Source organism: Pithys albifrons, chromosome 1 (genome assembly GCF_047495875.1).
Source record: "Pithys albifrons albifrons isolate INPA30051 chromosome 1, PitAlb_v1, whole genome shotgun sequence".
NCBI lineage: Eukaryota > Metazoa > Chordata > Aves > Passeriformes > Thamnophilidae > Pithys > Pithys albifrons.
The window spans coordinates 64,491,854-64,517,241 of NC_092458.1; the positions used below are offsets into that span (position 1 = coordinate 64,491,854).

At 39.3% G+C, this 25,388-nt stretch overlaps 1 protein-coding gene across 3 annotated transcripts in view; it reads right to left on the bottom strand.

The window, feature by feature from the left end:
• Positions 1 to 25,388, bottom strand: part of KL (klotho) — a 46,234-nt gene that overhangs the window by 19,500 nt on the left and 1,346 nt on the right. The gene's annotated exons all lie outside the window — the stretch shown is intronic.

Genomic DNA, 25,388 nt, shown 5'->3' on the forward strand with positions numbered 1-25,388 from the left:
TTTCCCATATTTCAAAACTAGAAAGATAACATCTTCCTGTAAAAAGCACAGAACTTTTCTAGATGTTAGTTATGTAATAACTTAATTTTCCACCCATAATTCTCTTCCAAATAAGTTTTTCTAGTTTTCCTTTTAAAGTCTGTTAGTCAACATTACCACAGATGATCAATTCAATTAGTTTGGTATTTTTGATCAATCTCAACAACCTGGGAAGAACTAGGCTTGTAAATGTCTCACAGAATGCCAAGTGAACATTTTTCCATCTTCAACAACACAAGGTACAATTGGCCTGAATTATAGCTCCCAGTATTGACTGCACACCTGAACTACACTGTTTTCATCCAGTTCCTTTCTCGACACAATGTAGTCACTGTTTTCACACTGGTCATTGTAACATTGTGATGCCTCATCAACACGAATTAATTTTTCCGGCCACATTAAGGGTAGAAGCAATAACATCTTATTTAAGAACTGGGAACAGAGATGTTACAACATGCATAAAATAATAATTAAACCATATACCTTAAGCTGCAGATCAGTGTATTAAGTCCAGAACAGTGCCTCTGTTTGGTGTGGTACTCACCTCTACAGAAAAACCACCAAAGATGGCATTAAGTCCTTGTTTGAAGGCACAGCAGTTAGATAAAACACCATTTTTTTCCCATCACAGGCAAAATAGAGAAGCTTTGCTATCATGAGAATGGAAGGGAGAAGGTAGCCAGAAAGCACAAAGCTAAGACAAGGCATCAAGATGCATTGCAGGTACTCCAAAAATATTAGTAGAAAAGAAACAAACTCAAAAGAGAAGAAAGCAGGTAAGAGTTATTTTTACACTTTGCTACTGGATTTTATAGCAGATGAACAACTGGGAAGGTTTGTACTCTCAGATACTGTGTGCACAGCCATAAATGAACATTATCACAGATAGATATGTAGCAGAGAGACACAAAGTGACCACAATGTGACAGAATGAAACAAAAACCCCTTTGATCTCATTGTGTCAGGTGACTGCTGTAGGAAAACTTTCCTTTGGGGTACAGAAAGCCCAGATGTTATGGCACAAGCCCTGAGTTACGCCCCTCTCAGGCTTACCCTGCCTTTGAAAGGCAACTCACTGGGCCAGCACTCTGTGGCATGGCAGCCAAAGAGAAGGCAGTTGGACTGGCAAAGGTACTCTGCACATCGCACCATCACCATCAGAGGCTGTGCAAACACAGGTGTACACCTTTCGCAGGGACTCATCTCACCTCATTTTTGTCATCTCCTGCATCTGAGCACTTCTCACACAGAGCAGCGAGGGAATGCCTCCAGACCACAATTTTCTCAAGCCATTTTTAACATCCAGACAAGAGTGAGATGAGAAGTGCCTGCTCTCTCCACTCACTACACTGACAGGCTGGCACAACCACAGGAGTTGACATTCTGTCCAAATAAACTAAAGCACCAAGAGACGAGTGGGCTGGGAAAGCAGTTTGAAGTCTCCCGAGATGCAAACAGTCTCTGAAAATATAAAGGTCATCTGAAAAATATTAAGCGGCATGTGACTTTGAGGAGCAATGGGAGACGAGATAAAAATAGCTTTATTTCTGACAACAAGTGCTTCTGAGACACTTCATGTGTTCAATCATTTTCTGTTACCTCTGACAGAAGAGATTAATTACGGAACTGCACAAAAATAGTTCAAGGAATGTTGTTACCCATGTGAATATTAAAGATATGAGAGATTCTTAAAAAGAGTACAAAAAGAAGATAAAAGTACAGAGTATTACTCTTGAGTGATTTAAAGCTTAGAGACAATCTTGCAGTACTGAAGTGAACTAAAACAGTCCCCAATAACAGACTTAGAATCTGGGACACAATGCTCAGGTGGTATTTAGGAAAAGACCAAGATACAGTCATTGTCATCAAAATTGTTTTGGGCTTGCTGGAGCTACATAAACATACAAAAGCTCCAGTACTGAGACAGAACAGCAAAATCATCTACCAGAGCATGAATCTCTTGGAGGACACACCAGGCTGCAATCACAATGACATATTCAAATACACAAAATACAGATACAAGGGAAAACCACATGAATAATTCAGTTGTAATCCACAAAAGCAAGCTCACAGAATTGCACAAGCAGTAGTAAACAGCACAAACCAAGACAATAACACCACTTTGCACAAGCTGATAATTGTCAGATGATGTACTGAATAAGGAGGATGAAAAAAGCACCATGACTTTGGAGGAACTCTTTATGGGAGTAATGGTAACAGTTGTGGCAACTGGATACATCATTAACAGAAAAAGAAAATGCAACATTAATGGATTTTAAGTCACATTCTGGTTGGAGAGAAAGTACGTGGTGCTAGAATCAGCAGTGAGCAAAAAAGTTAAGCATAAAACTCATATAAAACTGATACATCAAAAATGTACGTAGAATATATAAAGCTGATAAAGCAATGCCCATTCAGGGCACCAAGAATAAATGGATGCTAAAAACTGAAAGACACAGTATTTGTAATAGTACTGTCAAGGAGAAGGCATCCACTGTGACTCCAAACCTTTGGTTTCATAAAGGTTTGTACAAAAAACAAACCAGCTGAGGAAGAAGTACAGGATTGTAGGAAGCTCTCAAGTACAAAGCACAACTTCAGAAGCCCAAAGCCTCAGAATTCACAACTCTTCCCTGCACTAAGGCAGAAGCCAAACAAGAAGATGGTTGCTCTCCAAAGCAATAGCAAGGAGGACAACCAAAGTAATACATGTCGCCTTTAGTGACATCAGTATTAAAAATAATAAACTACTTTTGGTTACATGCAGAATCAAAATAACTAAATAAATATATAAAAGGCAAATATTTCAAATATCTTTAAGGGAAAAAATTCTGGGAGAGGTGCCTAATGTCATACATTATTCTATGTTTAATGCAGCACCTGTTTTTCTGGTAGATGCACATAGAGAAGCCAAATACTCATCTGGGCATATTCACCCCCTCAACATACTACTTGGAAATGCTCTTTCTGCACGCTGTGGAACTATGTTTGCTACCCACATATTTCACCAGAGAAATAAGGTACTTCTGGTGGTTTAGGGGAAGCAGATGAAGAAAATTGCTTTGAAAAGTCTGAGTGTTTGGCAGGAGCTGAACAAGAAAAGGCAATGAAACAAAATAGTGTGTTAGATCGAAAAACTTTCCTAGCAAGACAAAGAGGTAAACACAAATAAGACTAAATTCCACTATCAATATGTGTACCCAACAGACAAGAAGGTGATTAGATTTCAGCTTGCTGGGCCGAATCTAACTAGCTAAACCAACAACACAGCTTGGAAAGATAATGAAGACAACCTATAGTTTGGTGGGAAAATTACAGACTGTAGAACCCACATGACTCATTACTACTATCTATGCATTTAAAGCACCCAGAATAGAAGACTGATGCTCTGGTGTTAACAATTAACCCCGAATCTTATCCTAGGAACACCAACAGAGTAAAAATGAATTGACCCAACTGCTCCTGGAGATGTACTGGAATATTTTGTGTACAACTTAATGCTGAGAGTCTCCCAGGAGAAAGACAGAAAGAAATCTATCTCTGCTGATAGACTGGCAGTCAGAAATTATCCCTCAGGTATATGAATGCGCTGCCCTAAAAGCTTCAGAAATTTACCTAGAGATAAATGGGTAGAGGCTTTTCCCCAGCTAGGGTCTCAAATGAAATTAGACTGCAGGAGCATTCAAGGCAAAGTGTTTGAGTCCTGACCATTAGCCACAGAAGTAGTAAATATATCCTCAAACCTCAGGAAAAAAGCTCATTGGAGTAACAAATAATTGCATGAAGATCAGGCACTTCTGATGCTCCAATCTGGCCTATCATAAAAGCAGACAGCAGGATTTACTGGGTAATGGTCGGGTTTTGAGCAATTAATTCTGTTATACCATAAACCACACCTGCTGTAGCAAAAAATGCCAGAATCTGGCAGAACAGATTTAGAATATGCTGTCTTTGTGATTTTGTTATCAGGGCAAGGCTGGGAAGAATTTCATTCTATATTTACAGGGCAGCAATACCACTTTACATGCATCTACTGCTCAATGATTTCAGTGCGCTCCAGCTTTATGCAATATTTATATCATCCAAACATGGAAAAATTTACCAGAGGCTAATCAAATCCATGTAATTGCAAGAAGAGATGATGTATTAACCTACAGTCAGACGCAAACACTACTGAAAGAATGAATGAAACAAACCGAAGTAATAACTTTGGTAGCACAAATCTAAGTGAATTGATGAACACGCCACATGGTAAATGAAAGACAAAAGTTTTTAGGAATAGACAAATCACTTCAACAAGAAAAACAAATAAGAAGCTCCTTGCTCTATAAGTTCACATAAGCTCAGATCTCTTCTGCGTTTTATTCTTCCCCAGGATTCTATATCCATGTTTGAAGATATGATTAAGCCTTAAACCAAATTGTTAAAGGAAGTGCAGCAATGGAAGTGGAGATCAGGACAAAACCTGACCTCATCAGCATTCAAAGAGGCTGGCATAGGTAGCCACATGATGTTCCAGCATGGCCACTTCATTTGCACTTTGTTACCTCTCCAGAAGAAGTAGAGGTTATGTTATCACAAAATCAAAGGAAGTCAGTCAGTTCACTGTACAAAAAGGAGCATGTGGTGCTCCTGGGAGACTTAACATGGTGACTCAGAAATTTCAGACTGGGTGAAAGGTGTAATTACCAAGCTTGACATATTAAGAGTATCAATAGTGTGGGCTTAGCAGAAAAGTGAACTACAAGAACAGGTGGTCTCCAGATGCATATCATGGGGATCTCATCCAATTTATTCACAAGATAAGTCATTTCAAAGAGGTTAGAACAAGAGAAAGGTAGCTTCCTTTGGGAAAAGACATTAAGCAACCACTAAAATAATTATTTAATGCATACTACAGTAAATGTTCCTATGATTTAAACCAGACCTTCTCCCTTTTCAGCACCCAAAGATATCAGCATCATGGCTGCAAACATAAAATGAAGGTCCTTTATCATTCTCACAAAAAAAACCAGTAACTGCTGCAGTGCCCAGGTACATCACTGCAAGGTAATGACAATCAGAGGTATGAGAACACCATGGTAGTGGTGGTTTGACTGGGTGCTAGTCACTGAATGGCTTCAGAAGGTATTTCTGGATGAATATGCTGGTGGACAGCTTTTCCCATTGTGAGCTTCTTGTGAGGAAAAAAAAGCCACTGGACAGCAAGAGTAAAGGCACCGGAAGAAGTCTTCACCAGTGGAGAGTACCAATGAGTAATATGAAGGCATTTGGTTCTATGTAGTTAGCATACAAATTATAAATTTAGTCAACATATATGCAACCAATATATTACAAACTGCTGCAGATCCCAGACTACATCAGAGCCAGATGGATGAGGATCACACAAAACTAGTGACAGCCATGAGGTTAGCAACATTGTTTAATGATTGCAAAAACTTTAGACTGTCAGACAAGGGCATCTAAGAAGACTTTGGTGTCTGTGCATGGGGTAAAGCTGAGCACCATTAAGCAAGATCAAAAAAATCACCAGATCAGAACACACTGCTACAATATAGGTAAATACAATCCAGAATGAAGGGGACTTGCTTGAGGTGATTGCTACAAGATTCTTTTTTAAACCAAACATTTGGATTGTTCATGCTGAAATCTAATTCAGTCACTCACACGATGGTCTGAGTTTGCCCTGCTGTAAGTTTGGCTATTAAGGTTAACCATTCTGAGATTAGAACTGTGCATCAATGACAATATGCTATGGACTAAGATGGAAAGTTCAAGCCAGCCCTCTAGACAGATGCAAAAAGCAGCTCATCATGACAAGCAACATAAATGTGAAGGTACCAGTTTTACATCTTCAGACAATTGTTTAGATTACAATTTAACCAGACATGCATATGGAATTCTTTCTTCTTTTTCTGATCAGTCTACAACTATTTATGTCAGATCCAGCTGTGTTTGCATGCATACCCAACAAAAGCAACCACTACACATTATCTCACTGTGTAGAACCTGCCTGAAATGTTCTGGCTTGTGCACATGTAATAGAACTGACTGAAGTGAGTGGTTTCAATTATACACCTTTACAAGGAATGCTCAAGTTGCAAATATCACTGAAACTCTACAGTAAATTGACTTCAATCTAATAACTTCTGGAGTAGCTTTTGTGTGATAGTTGCAGATAATAAAGCATTCAACTGTAGTATCTGAAGTCTAGTTGGTTGTAAAACAAGCCACAAAAGCAATGATTACAGAGTGCAGCAACAGCAAACAAATTGCCCACAAAGACCAGCAACAGAGAAGGCAGGGTGTCACTCTTGGTGGGAATACCTCTTATGTAGTTCCCTTCAGCTGCAGGAATTTTGAATTTGGTTCTACATCCTCTAACTGTAATCCTACTTATACTTTTATACTTCATAATTTGCAAAAAGTGGAGGAGTATTAAGTGCAGAGCAAATTGAGGAATAGCTAGACCCTAGAAGAACAAAATTTGGACTACCCTCAGACTAATGCATGGTATCATGAGGTCACGGAAGGCAAGAAAGAGCTTACAGCTCCAAGAAGATCCAATGCTTGGTCCTGAAACATAGAAACCATAGAATGATTCATGACATTGCTAGATTCAGGAGTTAATAGCTCACAGTTTGCTGACTACTGAAAAAAAAAGATTATAGCCCAGTAAATACAGTATTGCTATTGCTAGTACCGAACTACAGGATTTATATGAACTTTATTTTGATACAGCAGTCATGACATACTGGTATCTGCTTTGGTTGACCATGAGTCTGTTTTACCTGCAGAACTGCTCAGTGATCAGGAGAGGAAGGAACTATTGCATGACTTGTTGAGTGCTTTCCTCCCTTTTCCACAGTCAGCTCTGTGGTGGCACAGTTCTGACCCAAATGGTATCACAGGCTACTTCTAGGCAACTGAATCTCAATGCTAAGGCCAACTCAGATCTGAAAGAGTTCCTGCCTAACCAAAACCTGCTACTGACAAGAGTGGATGGGTCACCTGCAGATATTTGTGAAACTTGTGAGTCAGTGCAAATGTTATGGGAATGGCAGAAATGGCAGAAGATACCTATCCTCCAGCAACTGAATCCCATCCCTATGAAACAGAAAGCAGATCCAGATCCTGATATCATTAGGTATCAGATGGGTTCATGTCAGCTTGTGACCTAAGATTCCATTGCTTGAACAGAGGCATCCGTATCATTTAGGATGCTTTGGGCTATCAAGATGCCTGCATGGGCAGACACTACACAAGACCTCTGGGAAATCTGTGTCTTCTGGACTGGCAATTGGAGGCAAGGCAGAATACTCTAAGCTTCTAAAATGGTACCTGCTTGTCAATGTGTGCAAGTTTTTTAGCACTAGTGGTTTCTAAAGAGGTAGTCTTGTGACTGCATGAGGTTATCACTGTGAGAAAGATATATAGTCTGGAACATTACAAGAGACTGAATCAAAATCCTGGAAAGATTGGGGGAAAACAAGGGAACCTAAGGTAGACTCTTTCACTCCAGAAGTTTTACATCAGCAACAATCCCTGAAGGGCTGACATGGTGAATCAGAGGACCATGCTGATGGACAAGGCAAGCAGAACTGAATAACTCAGACCTAGTGGTCTCGATGCCTCAGCTATCTGGACACCTTTGCAACAGCACAGTGAACCATAAGGCCAACTGCCAAGTTTTAATTAATGCAATAGTTATTAGTTGTAATTATTCCTTAATGTTATTGCTTCCACAAAACTAGGCTATGAAAGGAAGATCTGGGAAACTGTAGGAGGAATTCAAGTTGGTTACTCAGCAAAGGAATATCTCATCAGTGAGGATACAGTCACTGGAGGAGGCAGACTTTAGTCAGACATATTTATTTTGAGGAATCACTACAGTCCTCAGCAGCCACTAAGAAGATAAAGTGCAGCTGTTCAAATCAGAACTCAGAAATTCCAGTGCAGGGAAAGATGAGGGAAAAAATATTAACTGAAGGAAGAGAAGCTTTTGGGATACTGCATTTTTAAAGATTCAAGAAGGAGATTAACAACTTCAGTCAGGAGATGAAGGGACAAAATGGGGCATCCAATTTTACAGCGCAAACAAATTTTGAATCCCTGCATTTCTTCAGGGGCAAGGATGATTTATGTGTATTTATCCAGTCTTTTCTACAAGTTTTTTACTATACTGCAGTCACAGATTAAACTGGATTCAATTTATAATCCCTTTGATTTGGGAAATACATTTAGAACCTCACCCAAAGTGTGCTGAAACCATGAAAATACAATTTTGAGGTATGAATAATTCCCTTTATGTCTGTTACTAAATGCATGTTTAATGGTAGATATAAAATTGCTTTACTACAGAGATGAGTGTTAACTCAAAAGCGTATACATGAAAGTTTTCCTGCCTTACTCTTGCAGCCTGCAAACAGAATAAAAAACACCACTTGAGTTAAAAGTTGGAGTCTTGTAGAAGAGAGAATTGCAACAAACAAAAGCCTTTAAAATTAGTATTGAATTCTTATAAATATTATCTTCATATTTTTAATTATCTGTAGAAATTAAGCACTGTTGCACCTGTTTATAGACAGAATCCAACTAGTCTGGCTGATATAATAATGAATAAATGTTTTGATGTAGTTGCTAAGAATCTAAATGTTAATAGTTGATATGAAAATACCAGCTACCATTGTTTCCTTTTTTGAAAGTATATCCCATATTTTAATATGAAGCAATATAGGACAGGGGTGTTTACTACATCAATGTACTACAATCTCAGCCTTGGCAACGAAGAGAAAAAAATCACAGTAAAAGACCTAAAGCTGTTTTTATCCAGTCGTTAGAGAAATAAGAGAAAATTAAAAAAAAAAACCACACAACAAACCAACAAACAAAACAAAACAAGCCAAAAAAACCCCTAAAAAATAGCAAACCTGCCAAAGAAAATGAAGACTGTTGTTAGGATATTTTGCCACACAGAAGAGGGCAAGTGTTGGTTAATATACATAGTTGAAAATGCTAACTAGGCACTCTTTCAGCAATCCCTGTTTCAGCTTCTATGTTCTCACCACCACAGTGCTAGACACTTTCTAACAGAATTAAAATCATATTAACAGATTGAGGTAGTCATTAATATTGTGTCAACTGGACAAATTTTAAACATACTTACCACAGTCAAGTTTAGACTTTACTCTGGCAGTGCAATGCACACTTCTAGAGGCCTAGGATGTGATTTTTTTTTTTTTAAGAACAATTTAACATGCTTCAGGCTTCCTTAACCAGCTCTGTGCCAGTGCACTGTTCACAGTCCCTTTTGGAGAGAAAACAGCTACCTCTTGAAGAAGAGACAGTAACTTTGATATTGGGTTTTCTTTACATAAGAAACCTACAGAAGACTATTTTCCCTTTGGCTAACACTGCTGCAGAACGAAATCTTAAAAAAAAATAGTGTCTAAGTTTAAGGGACTGGCACAAGTTATCTTTTGCCTACTATATCAAAGGGCAATACTAAACTTCAGATTGCTCTAGAACATAGTATAAAGCCAGTGGTGTCAAGACTCTTGTATACATGAATGAGAGTCATAACTGGACTATGAATACAAAAGATGAAGTGTCCATATATCCGCCTATAACCACCTTTTTTCTTTTCTACTGATTCCAGATATGACTAGATAGCTTTTTTCTTCTTCTTCTTGGCTATTTTAAATATAGATACAAAAATGTAAGAACAAATTAAAACCTTAACACGTCAGTTAACTCACAACTTCAGGTACACTTTTTCAGCCATTTCTTTGTGGTTGCCATTTATTTCTTTGGGAATGTCTTTGGGAATTCCACCAGCATGCTGTAATATGTAAATATACTATCAAAGTACAATAATATTTTCAATTATTCAAAGAAAATAGATTCTGGGATAAATCTTAGTTTTAAGATTAAAATGTACTAAAATAACAGAAATGCAAGTTCACATACTTTCTGTAACAGCATCATTCATCCTCCTTTGTCCAGCTACATGTATTTCAGAAAGTAGCACTGCTCTGCTTCACAGTTACCATGAGGGCAGGTATGTTAGCAGTTGTCAGGAGGCCACATACAATTATGATAATTAAGTCAATATCTAAGTGAGACAGATACCTACCATTCAAATATTGCCTGGTTTAGAGGAAGGCAGCTGGAAGTAAAGAGTTTGAAGAGTTGCTTTGTGTCTAAATAACTGAGCTGTACACAGGTATAGCAGAAACTTCCAGCATACTTCCATGAAGACATCCATCAAAATCTCAGAGCCACTGAGGTTTTGGTAAACTATCTCAGTGTTTGTTACAGGCGCATTTCCAGACAACAGACTGATCAAAGACATCTCAAGTTTAAATACAAAAGGACAGAAAGGGCAATAAATCCAGTGGCTGATTTTCTTTTTAATACTCTCCTTAATTTTCAGACCAGTACAAGCTCATGTGAGCAGCCAGATGGCTTACATATATTCTGGATTTGTTAGATGGAAAAGAGATTAAGTGTACCGCTATGTCTAATATAATTATAACATGTAGCTAGGTAATTTCCATACATAGTACCTACATCTACTTTAGCAAACAGTAGAGCTAAGGACCCAGTATCTACAACAACCCATGGACCAGAAGGTGATTAGCTGCTGGACCACACTAGGAGTGCTCCTGCAAAGGAGTTTCCACGTTACCTTCTTCCAAAACCAATCCAGCTGGGTACTGCAAAACTATTTGAAGCTACAAACCCTGGTACAGAAATTTATACTTTTTTATCAAAATCAAACAAGAAAACAATCTTTTTAGAGATTCCACACAGTGCAATAAGAATGGCCAGCCATTCTATCCTAGAGGGAAAGGTTTTCATTAGCCACAGCTATGTCAACAGAGCCTTCCACAAGAACACAGTACAAAGGATATTGAAAAAATGGATCTAAGACAGGATATATTAAAACAGGATGATGCTTTAGGTATTAAAAAAAATCACAGATTACACAGTTTACATGGAATCATGGTTCAATGCATGATGTTAGAGGAAGCAGAGAAGTCCAGTAATTAACTAGTTGCCCAAACACCAATGAAAAGCAAATTAAGGGGCTGAACTAGGGTGTGAAGGGCTTGAAGAGCCAGGTGTTTTTGCTGAGACAAAGGGAGGAAGGCAGAAGAGGAGGAAGAAAGGCAGGAAGGAGGGGAGGAAGTAGAAGAGATTGCATCACATTAAGTGATCTTTTCACTGAATGCTCTCTTAAACATGAACACTCCTAAAGATACTCTGCATGAAACACATACACAAGTTCTTACTGTCTTACTGGGAGGAAATATAATGTCTATAAAAATGAGCACTTGGAAACAAGGTAAAGCTCCATCTATAGCAACCAAAATCCACTTTTCTCATTCTACTTGATCTAGTTATAGAAAAGTATATCCTCTCCTAGTGTTCTTGCTCAGGTTAATAAGCCATGTTCTAGTAAGGTAATTCCTCAACTCAGCTGGAAACATCACCTCATACAGACTAGAAATAAATGTGTCTTTGTCACAGCTGGATTATATTGGCATCTGAAGGTCACGCTGTGATCAGCAAGTTCTCATCTTACAGAAAAAAATTTGAGTCTTTCTGTGCATCTGTTTGTTATCTCGATTATCCTTTGCACTGGCACTGTTTCTTCAAGTTTAACTAACGCTCTAAATAGTGCAATCCTAGCCTGTGCCAAGGCATGGGAGTTAAAATACACTAAAAAGTTCAGCTGAGCACTGCCCTCAAATCTGATGCTTCTACTTTCACTGCAACTCACTGTGATACTTGCTTTAGCAATTTCCCAGATACGGTTGAAAATTCTTTTCCTCCTCAACTGGAACAGTTGTGCCACCATTTCAAGGGTACTACTGCAAATACAGTTTGACTACATTTACCATATTTTCTTTTTCTAGATAATCAATTATCACAGAAAGCTAACAGATGGGTTCGGCATGAGTTTGATACTGTAAATTCATAGTGTTTTCTGTCCATTTCACCTGTACCTATTTACATTTATTTAATGCTCACCCTCATTAACCTTTCCTGTCTATGAATCCCAGTGCTCAACATGATCACATTTTCTTGATAGATCTGACAAAAAGCATTTTGGAAGCACATTTTTTTCTAACTTTACCTTTTCCCCCACTACTCATGGGTATGTGTCTTTCCTTAGGCTACTTTTCCTTAGATGATTGAATGGTATCTTTGTTTTGGTTTAAAATAGTGAGGGGTTATTTTGAAGACTGAATACACATTTTAAATTTTCTACTTATAATAGCCAGTAAATACCTATTGTATTACTTAAATTGAAATGAGGTTCAAAAACCTCCTTGGAGAAAGAAATGGGGCCCTAAAGGAAAGAGGCATCCTTTGTTTCCAGACAGAGGAAGACTGTGACAACTAGTATATGGTTTTCACTTGCATGTCAGTTCCAACTAGTGGGGAAAAAACTATGTTGATTTTAAAGTTTTTAATCTTTTTTTTTTATGTTTTAAACTGTATTTTCCAAGGACTACTCTTTTCATTTTTGAAAAAAGCGTGAAATATTTTCAGCATACTCCAGTAGTCACGGTGAGTCAGCAGCAGCTGACTGGCAAACAGGAGTGAAGAGCAACTACTCAATGTCCATGATACTCGGCTTTACAGGACCATGCAGGTGCTACTGACACCAGTGCAGAGGGGAACATCAGCTGCTTTCCTGTGTCAAAACACTCAGCTCACCGCCCAGGAAAACAAGGGGAGAGCATGAGATACAGGCCTTCCCCACAGATATGCAAAGATACTACATGCCTGAAATAAGGGAGACTCAGGCAAAATTTGCATATGATCCAGACCATATATCAGACCCCACTATCTGAGAAGTCACAGGAACACAAGGCACCTTAAGATAATTTTTGAACCAGCTCTTCAGTACTCCTCTCCTCTGTCATCTACCCCATCTCTTCTTACTCTCAGACTAAGGGTTAATTCTGCCTACAAAAAGTCTGTGTTTGTCACGGCAGGTTTGTCTATACCCCACAGACAGAAATGGGGCAATTATTGTATTTTTTGGTCATAGCATGCCCACTGCTCATCATTACCTATAAAAGGACCGTAAGACAGCAAGCTCAAATGCAAATGTCTTTGGTTAACATGTCCTAAAATTAGGTCAAGAGTGATTGCTCTTCGCTGTATTCACTTCCACAGTCTGCAAGGGAGATGGCTATACTGTGATGAAACATATACCTGGCAAAGCATTGCATTCCTCCACCCCTCATGTGGCACTGTTGTATGATCCTGGCACCCAGCACTCTAAATTACACAGTTCTGTGCTGAAGGATTGCAGGCAGCCAAGGACAGCTTAGTCCACATCTTTACTCATAGTTGTGGTGCAGAGCCAAAGCACACACAGTTCCACCCCTGGTCAGCCCAATGTACAGCTGGCTCAGAGCTGGAGAAAGTCCTAGCTGCACTTCCCTCTGGGATCACTGGGAATGCTGCCAAACCACTTTAAGAGAAATATCTTTACACTAAACCACATTTTATAATGGTTATTGGAAAGCCAGCTATTGCAAGGCCAAGCAGACACCACACTGTGTCTCAGAGCTGATGCAAACACTGCCTGTAAGACAGCATGATGATGATGCTTATAAACTCTGGGACAGGAGTAATTTGTCCATGCTACAGCCTCACTCAAAGCAGCAAAATGCCCTGCTGCTGTCAGCTGTAACTCAGAGCGGACGTGAATCCCAGAAACTTTGTTTTTTCAGCTGTTGGGTAAGTATCATTTGCTATTGATAATCTTTGCACATTGAAGACTGTCCCAGTTGTACCCACCAATTATTTCCATGTTATACTCAAAGGTGAATGTGGGGTTTCTGCAGGCTGTAATCACCTTCCAGCTCTCTACTGGCACCATGAAGAGGAGCTCAAGAGCTAGTGGCCAAGTGACACCAAAACAGATCATTCTGTATTGGCCATGTCCGCCCTTGGATAGGCATACTGCTTTTCTTGCATGCTTTCCTGTGTCCTCCCTCTGAATGAAACAAGCTAATAAAAAACATTACTTGCTTATCTCACAGGCTACTCTTCAGTTAAACCATCCATTTCACAGTCAGCAAAACAATTTTTTCACCTAGAACAGGTATTTATCTGCATCCAAACTACCACATTATGCTACAGTTGCAATAATCTATCTTTTTTTTCAGCATTTACACCAGCAGTGTCACTCTACCAGTGCAGAACTGCAGTGGTTTCATTGGCCACACTCCAGAATGACACCTACTGCCTATGTATCTTCTGGACATACTCCAGCCTTTGAAGACTTTGAGACACAAAAACAAGACTCTGGGCTGGTGTTTCCCAAACCCATGCACAGTGACTGCACAAAACACTGGTGAATTATTCAGTGGTGGGATTGATAATTAATCTTACCAGAAACATAATGCGGGAACCGTGAAAGTACTGGGTTTTTACTTTTGTAGGAGAATAATAGCTGAATATAAGAATCACTGCAATGGCTGAGGCTGCCCAACCCCCCTCATTACTGTTGAAGCAGCTCCAGAATAAGGTGCCTCAGAGAAAAATCTTCAGCTGCTTGCCCAGTCATTCAAAAATCTGGAATTGCTTTATTATGCAACAAAACCAAGTCTGCCTGGCAGCTTGTCATTGCTACTGTTTCTATCTTATGTCCAACATTAGTGTTTGTGCCACAGCAAGACTCACTCTCTGACAGTTATTCTGGTAAATCACTCTACGTTATTTGACATACCAATTAACTCCCTTGTCCCTGTATACCTCCCAGTATCTTTTTTTCCTGTAGGTACTTAAATATCTCACTCAGGCATTTCTACATGATCTTGGATCTAGAAAATGCCAGTGCCTCGCAAGTCTTTCCAGATGCTCCGGGTCCTTTCCCACACTGGGAACCTGCTTCTCCAATGTATGCTGGAACCTTTCCTATTCCTTTCTTTCTTTGTAGTTCAGTATTCCATACTCACTTCATTCCTAAAAAAATATTCCTCACAAGCACTCAACCAAAGTGAGCAGTCCCTCAGCATAACATGGAAAGGAGATATCCAGCAAATCATCCCAGCTGAGTTGCCTGCAATACTGTAGCAAGCTTTTAGCCCCAAATGCTACCCAGTAATATCTACTATATGTCACCTCCTGGAGAAGAGAAGGCTCAAGAGAGACATTATTATCACCTTCCAGTTCCTGAAGAGGGTCTACAGGAAAGCTGAAGCAGGACTTTTCATAAGGGCATGCAGAGATTGGACAAGAGGGAATGGCTTTAACCTGAAAGAAGGCAGGTTTAGATTAGATATTCAGAAGAAATTTTTCACTATGAAGGTGATGAGGCACTGGAACAGGTCACCCAGAGAAGCTGTGGATGCCCCATTCCTCAAATTGTTTAAGGTCAGGCTGGACAGAGCTTTGAGCAACCTGATCTAGCGGAAGGTGTGCCATGTGTAGAAGCTGAGAAGATAATTTGTGGACTGTCTGACTTTTGTCATTCCTTTCTGACCATGAGCATCTATGAATCTTGGGTGTTCCCTTCCCCTTAAGGGTGGGATGCCACATCCTGGCAGTAGAGCTGGAACTAGATGATCTTTAAGATCCCTTCCAACACAAACCATTCTATGATTCTATGTTTGTGGCCTTATGAGCCAAAAATTAAATCCCCGAGATATTTAACACAAGAAAAAAACACCAAATGCTCCAGATACCATAGTGAGCCACAGGAATAAGCCAGGAAAAAAAGCAAATATTATCACAATCCTAAACCTTTGCAACAGAAGGCAAATTATTTAGGTAAAACTCCTTAATGCTCCTGGGAGCCTGGGCCATGGCATGGAGAAAAGGAAAAAAGAGGTCTAACAAGAAACATCACTGTTCCTTGACAATTTAAATCTTTCCTGACAACCAGTCAAGAGCCTACAACATCGGATCCCATAGAGACCGGCATAAGCATCTCACCTAGACCTATACTCACGTCCTCTGGTTTCTACAAACCTATTCCAACATATCGGTAACATAGCAAACACTCTCCAGAAGAATCCAGCTTGGGTGAAGTGGGATCTGACTGGCATGGTTTAGGGTTCTCACCTTTCACCGCTTAGCATTACAATGCTCTTTCTATATCCATTTCACCACCAACCAATTTTGAAGTGGCCTCTATTTTATCACCCTAAGCTGGGCTATGGCTGAGCTGCCCTGTGGTACAGTTTGCTGGTTCTAACATTCAGAATCAGAATGACTGTGCCAGTTTGATGCTGCTTTTATTAGAATTTTCTCCCCTTTTAAGCAACTGCCTCCTTCAAGTACCACTTTTCTTTTTACCAGAACGATGAAAGAGGAGCAGGATAAATGACTGAATAATTACAGTTTCACAAAAAAGTGGCACAAGCAGCCCAGATACAAATATGAGATGTAGAGTAACCGCTGCAGTGCAAGAATTCTGTCCTGACAGTTCTATTTCTTTCATCAAAGAAGGAAAAGCATCAATCTGCAGCTTCAATAAGTCAGTCATATTGCAGGAGGTTAAACAGCAATTTCACAAGAGTAAACTGACCCAATTTGAAGCAGTGGGCACCCATCCAATGAAAGAATACAGAAGGCAGTGTGAAATGACTGACTGACTCACTGTATCAGAATGAAATTTTTCAGTATCACATTAAAATGGAAAACCAAGACTTTCCACAGCAAAATAAAAACAAAATTATTGATTTTTATTTCCCCTAGTTCTCAACTTTTTCTGGAAAACTGAAGTCTCAAATAGTTTATTTTCAATGAAACAGCAAATGCCAATTTCAAAGGTTTTAGAGCTTTCTGACTTGTTTTAATTACATTGTATTACTTGGTGAATTCAGGAGGCATTAAGAAGATTAGAAAAAACTGGCTGATATGACAAAGTGGTATGAAGAAAAAAGGATTTTTTTTCTACCAAGCATATAATTAAGATGCAAAACTGTAGCTGAATCATATTCCCACAGCTCTGTTCCCTTCCCTGCATGATATACCCCAATATTCTCTTCTCATTCAAAACAAGAGGCATGTTCATGGCTGGGAGAGAAAGTAGGGTGATAAACAGAGTTCAAGAGCCCCTTCAGTGCATTTCCAAGGTCTTACACTTCATAAGCAGAGATGCTGCTTGAATATGGGAATGTGCATTTTCTTCAAGATTAAGAGAAATACATCTGTTCAACTTGCTAATTCACTTAAGTGCTTGAAAGCAACAGGATTCCCCAAAAAGCTAAAGGAAAAATCAATTCTCACTTATTTTCTTTGAGAAACCCAGACTGAATGTAGCATTCCTCCTTTCTTTTGCAGGCTGCTCACTGTGTCCCTCACTCATAGTGCTGGTGACAATATGGGGACAGCAAGTGGACACCATAAGACTCTTTAAATTAGGTCTCATCCTTGTGAAGTATGGTCTGTGATTTCCTCAAATCACCATCAGCTTCTAGAAAAAAATTCACATGACATTTTGTGCTGGTTTAAATGTAAACCGGCAGGAGAAAACAAACCCAACACAAAAGAGCCACAATTTAATGACAATATCACAACAAATGCAATGGCACAAAGAGAAACTGGGTCTCACCCCACAATACCCAGAAGTACAACCCAGCACACTGGGGCACTAACACAATGGTGCTTGTTAGCCCCTGTGCTGAAACCCATGTGGTTCCTCCAAGTCCAAAGCAAAAGGAAGCAAAAAAAAACCTGCTGGTGCAGATGACAGTCGCAGTCTGGTGAAGAGTGTTAATCACAGTCCGGTCAAGAGTGATGGCCTCCTCCTGTCAAGGTTCTGATCCTTCTCCAGATCCAGTGAGTGGTTCCCCAAGGTCTTTAAATCCCCAGATTATGTACCCTCAGGTCCAGGTGGGAGCACCCAGTCCCTCCCCCAGAGCAGAGAGTTAAACAATGGGTGATCTGACTCTGTAAGTCATGGGGCATTCTGGAATCGTTGATGGCCCATTAGCAGACACGCCCCCTCAGGCTGGGTGTGAAGGTGCTAACGACTCCCTGGAGGGGAGTTATCACAGCTCTTATCTCACAGGTGTCTTTCACATCCTAAGGAGTCGGGTGTGCCCTGGGCAGCTGCTGCAAATGGTCCATTGTTAACAGTTCATGGGAAATTATTAGAGGGTGTAGGATACATAGCTTTGATCACCCACACACAGTGATAAACTGCTCCCACCTGCTGAACCAGGACACATTTATTAAAAAAAAACTAAAACAAAAAAAAAGAGCCAGGGAATGACTCATCTTTGGGAACTCCAGGTCATCTCACTTCAAATCAAGTTTAATTTTCAATGCTAAATATACACACAAAAATACAGTATTGCTTCATAAATCCAGCTCCAGCATTCCCAAGCACAGCCAGTCAACCCCACATCTCACCAGATTCTCATGCAATGACTATTTTCCAGATACTCCTCTTTCCTACTACCCCATGTTTTGTTACAACTCTTTCTGGCCTGGGTTTTGGCTTCTGATGGCATACATAAGTGGTGATGGACATTCTGTTGTGGTGGCCCTTCTCTCTGCAAGCATTGTTAGTACCCAAATTAACACTGTACTATGACAGGAAAAGAAATGAAGAACTGAATAAGTCTGTCATCACTGTACAGTCAGGAGTCTGTTGAACTTCCTTTTCAAACATGATTGTTGAACTGAATTTTAATCAAAATGTTATTACTTATAAAGGCAGTTAAATGCCACCCTGATGCCCAATCCTGTCAGATCTCAGAAGCTAAGCAGGGTCAGCCCCGGTTAGTACTTGGATGGGAGACTTCCTGGGAATACCAGGGGCTGCAGGTTCTAGTCCTGAGGACTTCCCTGTCACCGTCCAAGCTCGCTCGGCCATGGCAGATGAACTTCAGGACTGAAACAGTGGGGTCAGTTCTGCGCATGCTGTGCCTCACCTAAAAAGTCCACTGCGCAGGCTGGAAGGGCACACCCACGTGTGGAGAGCCCTGCCCAAATCTTCATTTGCAAAGCCCAGCTGTGATTACTTACAAAATAAATAAAAAATAATTTAAAAAAATTCACTCAGCCTGACAATGCAATGTATTTCCAAACTACTTTCTCAAAAGACATGCTGCATAATTCTACCATTTTCATACATATTTGAGTTAAGGAACCATAATTAGAATAATTAATCAATAACTACATTCAACAGTTCCATGCCTGCAGCAAAAAAATCATTTTATTCCTTAAAATGCTGAAAGTTAAAAAAACAAATTTGAGTAAACTTTGCCTTCAGCACTGTAAAACAAGTGATCCAGTGGAGCTACTACATATTCAAGAGAACAAAAAAAAAGCTGAAAAAAGGCATTGGAAAACTGCTGTGAACTCTTACAGAACGCATGACCAACAGCTCTAAGTCTATCCCCTTTCCCCACCCAACTATTTGAAGTCTTTTCTAAAAGCAGGAGCAAAACAAACAGATGCTACTGTCTCCCTAACTGTAAAGCAAACATCCAGTGATACCAACATTTTCTAGCCTTGAGTAAGGGCATTAACTAATTACCTACAAATGAATTCCTGGTTTCACTTTTGGACTCACAAAATTGCAAGGCATTTCCACAATATAGTCTCTCCTGGCCAGTTTTAAACTATTCAGCTGTCTTTAGAGGTGTGCTAAGCTGACTAAAACAAAAGTCCAATCTCAGCTGTCAATATGAGACCTAAAGTGCAAGTAACAAAACCATCATGTGCAGACCAAACTGACAGTCCCCTGAAAATATGCATGGCTTCCTGTCAGCTCACCCTGTGCTGAAGAACATGTCACAAGGTGTCTTGCAGCACTGTGTGGCCTTTCAGACTCCCAGGCTGGCCAGACGTGCAAAAGCCCCTATGGTTTTGTCATGCAGATGTCACAGAGAGCCAGCTGTCTGTGCTTCCAGTCCCTTGGTTCCCATACCAGCTGTTGTAAGCAGCATCTGTAATGATTTCAGTAACTGGAAAAATTTAGAATATGGGTTGGTTTGGTTTTGGGGGCTTTTTTTCAGAATCAAAGCTAAACTTTGCACTTTTGCAGTTCTCTGTAACATAGAACACTCTGTTTTCTCAAACTAAACATATGTAAAATTGAAGCAATACAAACATGCTTCAATGTGGCCAAATCCAGAGGTAATTAAAATAGTTTTTCTTACTCCAGCATGCATGTCAAAGGACCTTCCCTGACAAATCTCTAGGAAGACACACCACAAACTCAACAGGCCAGGCCTCTTAAGAGTGTTTTGTGCTATCAGATTTGACTTGAAGCTACCACAGCAAACCAGAAGTTGCGATCACTGATATCCTAAACAAATTGCTTACTCTTAATACAGATTGGATTTTATTTCCTTCATTGAACTATGTTCTCAGATTTAAATCATGCATATATCATCCTGTTATGAATTTGCAAGCAAAGAGGAAGAATTTATGTGTACTGGTACTGTCACCTTCACTGCCACAAAAAACATCAAGTCTCTTTTCTCAAACTGCTCTAGCTGACTTAAAAGAACTTCTGTTCCTACCATTAATACTGAAAGGCCATTACAGCAGCTCTTTCCTGCAAAGCTATCCATGACTTGTAAATCTAATTGTATTGATAAAGAACTTCTATCTTTGTGTGTGTGTGTGTGTGTGTGTGTGTGTGTGTGTGTGTGTGTGTGTGTGTGTATGCATACGGTCTTTCAACCCTGAATTTTCATCCAGTCATTGATATTTACATCCAGGAGTATTTACAGACAGCATCAGTGTGAATTTAACTCCTTGGTATCATTCATCTCCTATTCATCCCATTTTACTGAAGGCTCCAGTACCTTGCCATGGCAAATATCACTTTCTCCTTTTGTGCTTGGTTATTCTTCCTTCTTGACAACTCACCTCTTTCTGCTTACACATTTTCTCTCAGGTGAAGTAATTCAGCTCCTCCTCCAGCAGCCAGTCTCTTCTTTCATGGTCGTGTTCTGTGAGTCAACTTCTCCATCAGAGATCCATCCAGTCTTCATTTTACTAATTTCCTAAACATTCAAGATGTTGTCCACAATCATATTCTGTTCCATTCTTCTGTCATAGAAACACAGGAGGGCTTGGATTGGAAAGGACCTTACAGATCATCTAGTTCCAACCCTCCTGCCATGGGCAGGGACACCTTCCACTAGACCAGGTTGCTCAGAGCCCCATCCAACCTGGCCTCAAAGAAAGATTTCACAAATGTGAGGAACAAAGCCAAGGTAATTGCCCAAGAAACTGAAGGAGTCATATTCTGATTTAATTTGTCCCAAATTAAGAGATCAGAATTTGACCTTCTAGAAGGTGATAATGTGATGAATTAAACAACCTTCTCATACATGACAAAACATTTCTTCCTTACAGAAGGCAACACTTTCAACAGAAAGAACTGACTCTGCACTTTGAACCTGCTGACAGTTGCAGAATATGGTTTCTACTTGACCTATCAAGAGAAAAGGTCTAAAAGAGCCCCTGTTTTCTGTCTAGAGAGAAAGGCAGGCACTAAAAAATGGTGAGCTATCTTGAACTAAAATATATACTTCACTCTGCAAAAATTGAAGCTAGGCTTTATTTGCCAGGTCCTAAGTGCAGGTAAGAATTATTCCCATCAACTGACTACCTTTAAGGTACTAGAAACCATGCACAGAAACAAGGTGAAACAAAGCTGGAAAAGTGCCATACAAAGGAATGAACAGTAACATGAGTTCTACCACACACTTCACTTTGGAATCCTCAAAACTACAACAAAGGATGTCTTCTGCTCAAGGAAAGAGGCTGAATGGGATAACCAAGAATCTCTCATACTTTATGAGGTTTTATTAATGCACAGTGAAACAGTATCAAGGAGCAGTTTTACACTCATGCACCAGTGAGACTTTATCAGATGTGAATTTTACATTGCCAATGTAAATGCTCTTATTTCTGTATCAAACAGCTGTTAACCAGTAGGTATTACCTTTCCAGCACTGAGCAGAGTGCTGCCCAATGTGAAAAGCATGCTATCTAAAAAGGAAGCACACTAGACTACCTTGGATAGGAACCATAAATATGACCTAGGTACCTCCAGCAACAGCTCCTGAAACAACTGAAAATTAGGCACATGGCACTTAAAATGAGACATGAAAACACAAATTTGGGGCTGTCAATAGAATTCAGCACAGTTATAATGCCACAACTATTAAGGACTAAAAATCTCATCATGAACACACTCTCAGGAAATCCTCATCCTCATAACAAACAGCAAGAGCTGAGGGTGGGACTTAATGTATCTACAGTCTCAGCCTGGTTTTCTTTCATATACAGAACACATGAATTCTATTTCCATCCCACTTTCCACTTCAGTTACTTCAGTGTAGTCTTTGCAGGTCCTGCCTGTTAAGCTTTAATAAGATTTCCTATAATCTCTAAAAAGCTTTTCAAGGTATAGAACTACATATGAGGAAGGTCCACTCTTATTCTTCCATGGCAATAGTTTATTCTTCTTGCAGTACTGATATTTCTGTAAATAAAAGTCAAAATACTCTGTAAAGATAACAAACTATCTTTTGAAGTTTGAAGACTGTGTGAATTTTGAAAGAAATGTTATGCACCAAGAAAAGACCACTCTCCTATGCTGAAATTACTCATACTTTATTAGGCTTAACGCTGAAGGTCAACAAAGCGTACTTACCTTTTGTTTTGGAAAGAGTTTTGGAATAGAAATCAGTCTGTTGCTATGTGACTGGTTTCCAAGCAGCAGTTCCACTCACTTCTTCAGGGAAACAACGTGTTCTTCTGTTTCTGCAAATGCTGTTTATATTGAGTAAATCCAAGTATGTTCAACTCAGACAACATACTGTGAACCATTAATAAAAAAAGGCATTTGCAAAAACCAGAACACAATACACTGACCTCTCTCAACTCCTGTCTGGAGAAAGAGAGGCATCATACACATGACAGATTGCTGGCATTACATTTTCTGGCTGTTGACTCAAGAGAATGCCAATTTTATGAAATACACTTGATCCATTCCATTTATTTTGTGAATAAACATGTACACCTTCCTCCATTTTTTACCACATTTGAAGGACTTAGACATATCAAAAGTGACAAGTGTCAGTGGAAATACTATAAAAGGGTGAAATTTTCATTGAATAGTGATCAACATCCCTCAATAACACACCAAGGATGCATTAATAAAATCTTTCTTCTTACAAGGTCTTCACACTATTTTTATTTGCTCCTGATTTTTAAAAAGTGTCTCTTACTCTGTTCATTTAGCATCTGCTATGACTCACTTAAGGAAGTTCAGAAAAGTGAAAGGCAATTAAAAAATTCAGTGCAATACGATGAATTCCATTCAAGCTAAATTTGAACATCATTACTAAGTCTAAACTTCATTTCCCTGTTTTCACCAGCCCTGAATTGAACAGCCTAAATTGAATCAAACCCTTATTTGATTATTTCTTCAGAAAATAAATAAGTCGCTCAGAAAGACAGAGCCCAAAATCTACATTTATATCCAAAAAATTTTAAAGAACTTAAAGGAAATTATTTTGCCTTTTAGCATAAAATAAATTAGTAGGCATCAGCTTCCACTAGCGTTAGCTTTACGCTTCTGCAAGTCTTTGGTTTCAATACATGCTGAGAGAAGACACTTAAAACTGCACATTATAAAAAAGGGGAAAAAAGGAAAATATGCATATTAAGAGTTAGTCTGCTCATTTGCTTAGAACCACACATTTACAGTAACTCATTTTATCTTTCAAAAAACCAAATATGTTCTGTAAGCTCAATTTCCCTGGAAAATAATAAAATACAAGAATGACACAGAGAAGGAAAAGGGATTAACGAGAAATCTCGAAGCAGACTTTTTTGGTAATGCAAGACATAAGCAGCAAAAGGCTAGGCAAGTAAAAGGGGTTTTTCTTTGTGTGGGATGATACAACCATATCCTTTCTGTTGGGTCTATGAGGACTGTATCTCCCAGCAACACCATCTGGTGCTGCACACATCTGGCAGGTTATGTCGTAAAGCATTACAACTGTACATCCTCTGACCCAAACCAAGGCAGTGCACACTCCTGAGAACTGACCAAACTCACCTACAAAATTATATGCAACTCACAGACAGACACTAAAGAGTATCACTGAAGTTGCAAAGTCAATCACTTAAGAACCATGTAAGACAAGAATTTAATTTGTGCATGGAAATGTAATTCATTCTATACCATAAACAGTAGAACTTAATCTTTACTTACACGATTACATACAATTTATCTGTGGATATCAGGCTGTGAAGAAGCCATACCAAGTAGCTTCCTACTTCATTGCTTGCACAAGTTGGAAGGTCTATTATCAACACAGATTTAAGAAGGAAAAGGTTGTTCACTTCTCTGTGCTGAAGAGTTATACTCTACCTCTGCCTCTACTGAAGACTCCTGCCTGGAGGAGTCAGAGATATGAGCAACTGCATATACTGCATGTCCCTGATCTTCTCTGCGGACCATTTGAGATTTGTGGATATATATAGCTGGCACTATAATATAACTCACCAATATGCTAAAAAGATCACATGCCAGGAGAAGGGTACTAAAAACCAGTGAAAACTTGCAGTCTTTATTACATCTGTGTTTCAGTTCCTCATTCACAAAATGTGGAAAAAACTCCTGATGTTGTGCCACCTTGTAGTGTGCATAAAAAAATAAATGTCAACTAATGTGAAAATCCTGACTGACAATCACCAGGACAGAACTAATACTGAGGTTCTGTCACTAAATCAAGTATTAGTAGACTTTTCTGGTTTAATTATACTTTTTACATCGTGTAGGCAAGTCCGTGCCTCCATTTCTCATTTCTTAAGTAGAAAAGCACCTTCCTTCGCAGAGCTTTTATGAGAACAAGTCCACGCTTGCTGTTATGAGGGACTCTGACACTATGATGATGCTGGATATACTCAAGTAGGAAACATGGTGAAGTACACACCATGGTAACTAAATGAAGAGCTTAAAGTTTTCAAAACCAGGAATTTAATCTGAAATTTTACCCACATTTTCCCCATCTATATTTTCCCTTTGACTTATCTGTAGCACTACAGAATGCAAAAGCAATGGAGGAAAGTGGCAAGAAGTCAAATAAGGCATGTGTTATTTTCTTGGTGTTCACGTCTAATATAGAATACTTCTTAAGGTGCAATTCCTGTCAGTAAATATTCGTTGAGCAGATGGACATTAGCAGAGTTTGCGAATGTGTATTAAGGTACAATAGATCATGCCTTAACGGCCACAACATTCTAGTTAGGCTGAATCCTCCTGTCACTGGAAGGACACTCTTAATTCTTTCTGAGAAACCACAATGGTTGCTCCCAGGAAA